The 3,115-nt window shown below is 37.4% G+C and overlaps 1 protein-coding gene across 2 annotated transcripts in view; it reads left to right on the forward strand.

Moving 5' to 3' along the window:
- The window catches only part of pcp4a (Purkinje cell protein 4a), a 35,126-nt gene that overhangs the window by 26,015 nt on the left and 5,996 nt on the right, over positions 1–3,115 (forward strand). The gene's annotated exons all lie outside the window — the stretch shown is intronic.

The following is a 3,115-nucleotide window of genomic DNA, read 5'->3' on the forward strand; positions in this document are numbered from 1 at the left end:
CTCGTCTTTGGGACCACAAGCTGGAGCTGGCTCTCTGACCTCAGTGACCCCGCCGGCCTATAAATCTAGATGAGGTCTGAGATATATGTTGGGGCCAGTCCATTCACAGCTTTAAAAACACAATAAATCTTAAAATCAATCCTAAAACGTACAGGAAGCCAGTGCAATGAAGCAAGAATTGGACTTATATGAGCGCGCTTTTTAGTTCCAGTTAAAAGACGTGCTGCAGATTTTGGACTAACTGAAGCGTGAAAGTGCTTGTGACTTATACCGATAAAAGTGCATTACAGTAGTCTAAACGAGAAAAATAAAGCATGTATAGCTTGTTCAAAACTGTAAACGACAAAAACGGTTTAACTTTGGCTAAAAGACGAAGTGAAAAAACTAGATTTCACAACTGCATTTATTTGTTTGTCAAGTTTAAAATCACTGTCTATTTTTAACCCAAGGTTGTTACAACAGGATGCACAAAATCACTGAGGGGGCCCAATTTTATCATAGAGTTATGGGGCCAAACTGCATGATCCAGTTTTACTCCATTTAGTTTTAAAAGATTTTGGGCTAACCACGCTTGACGTCATTTAAACAGTTAAGTAGGGGTGTCAGGGAGCTGCCTTCCTGCTTTTGATTGGTATATAATTTACAATCATCAGCATAAAGATGATAGGCTGCCATGCTTTTTAAAAACTATTCCAGTAGAGGATGTCACAGTGCAAAAAGAATAGGACCAAGAATAGATCCCTGGGGGACTCCACAGTTAAGAGGTACAGTTGATAACTACTTTGTGTTAAGTTATGTTACACTATTGTTGCAGCTAACATTGTATTCAGAGGAAAAGAGTTGACTATAGAGATGAATCATCAAACTGCATGATCTCAGTTTTACTCTCATTTAGTTTTAAAAGATTTTGGGCTAACCACGCTTTGACGTCATTTAAACAGTTAAGTAGGGGTGTCAGGGAGCTGCCTTCCTGCTTTTTGATTGGTATATAAATTTGACAATCATCAGCATAAAGATGATAGGAGATGCCATGCTTTTTAAAAACTATTCCAAGTGGAAGGAGGTACAGTGCAAAAAGAATAGGACCAAGAATAGATCCCTGGGGGACTCCACAGTTAAGAGGCACAGTTGATAACTACTTTGTGTTAAGTTATGTTACACTATTGTTGCAGCTAATATTGTATTCAGAGGAAAAGAGTTGACTATAGAGATGAATCATCTTGAGCCGTTCTCGACACATCAGTCTCACGGTCAGACAGCTTCTCAGTTAACTACAGCAAAACAACTGGGACAAACATAATGATGCAAACGCGTCCTCTAAAGCCTGCACCAAAGCGCTCCCCTGTGGTATAAACATTTACACAATATGGAAAAGCACAGCATCCGAGTACATAATGAACATATTTTAACACTTTGTCTATCTGTCCCGACAGAAACTGGTATAAAGAAGAAAAACACTGCTGTAAGGCTTCCATTGGTTTATATTTTAGATAATTCAAAACCAACCTTTTCTCATCTCAAATTAGATTTCTCTTGCTTATAATGTTTACATTTGTAATTATGAATTAATTTTATGCAAATCTTTTTTTATTTATTTTTTATTTGTTACTGTGTTTTTTTGTGCAGTTTGCGCCTTATAATAGTCCTAACAGACCCTGTTGAAAAAGAGATGATGCATCTTAAGTTATCCTCCGAAAAATACACTTGTTCAGTTTGTTGAAATACATACCAAACTTTTTTATAAAATTTCTTAACATCCCCAAATGTATTGCATTTCATATTAAGATCTGAGAGAATTTGACGGAGAAGTTGATTTGATTATCTCTGTTGTGCTTTAACACAAGAAACCTCACATACCACAGGGGCTAAGCGACGGAAAGGTTTCCTCTACCATGGTAACAATTCACAGGACGGAGACCTACTTTGCATACTGGGCCATGATATTGTTGGCATAATAATGTAATCCAACTCCCTTAAGCTATAAACCGAAAAATTGGGCTTGCGGTACTTGGCAGGATCCTTTGAAATTCATAAATGGTGTTAAATGCAGAACTGTCATCCTGGCAAAATTGAAGTATGCACGAACAAAAGCCTGTTTCTAATTAATCTCAGAGCAGGGAATCATGTTTTTTCATGACCTCAGCTCAGGTGAGATGCATGTAAATCAGTCTGACATTTTGTCTCTGGCTTGCAGAATTAACAGATGTTAACTGTGCTTTGGAAAAAAAAAAAGCTGCACGTTTCATATCATAAATTTTCATTTATCAGGTTGTGTTGTGTTACCGGTTTTCAAAGTTTGAACCATGCAAGAAGATACTGTGTATCTTTTAAGTGCTTTTTGTGGTCTGCACAAAATTAGGTTTCATGGATGCATATGATACGTAACACTAAGGAATTACTGAATGTAATCTCCTGCACTCCTTGAAGTCAACCTTCTCCCATGTTTTTGGTTTGGGAAAGATGCTGAACTCCACTTCACTCGAACAAATGCACAGTTAAAGCACATTTCCAGAATACTAAATATCACAGGCCCAATATAATATAAGAGAGAGGCAGATATTGGAAGTAAGAAGTACAACTACTTTGTTACTGTACTTAAGTAGATTTTTCAGATATTTTTACTTTACTATTCATTTTTATGCCAACTTTTTACTTTTACTCCTTACATTTTAACACAAAAATCTGTACTTTCTACTTCTCACATTTTACAAAATTGGCTCATTACTTTAGTTTTGTACAAAAGGTTGTCTATCAGGTGTGATTGTGACTGTATGTCGGAGAATAACACGGACATGCGCCTCACACTGCGAGCGGGCGCGCACGCCACACGGAGAAAAAAAGAGAGATAAAAGAAAAAGGGACTAGCTGTCCGGAGGATAATCAGCTGAGATCGTGTGTGTGCGTCTTTAACTGTAAGTCGTGTAACTGATGTTGTCAGTTCATTTAAGCCGGTTGTTGTATTGGTCTATAGTTCTGGCATATTTAAAGTAAGTTAGCTAGGGATTTAGTTGTTTGTGTTCGTCACCTTTTACCTGGGTTACACATTGCTTGATTGTAATAAAGCATAAAAAGAGAGAAGTTGTCTCCGTCCGTGTTCTAACAGACACACCTGGGG

This window comes from Etheostoma spectabile, chromosome 13, assembly GCF_008692095.1.
Source record: "Etheostoma spectabile isolate EspeVRDwgs_2016 chromosome 13, UIUC_Espe_1.0, whole genome shotgun sequence".
Classification (NCBI taxonomy): Eukaryota; Metazoa; Chordata; class Actinopteri; order Perciformes; family Percidae; genus Etheostoma; species Etheostoma spectabile.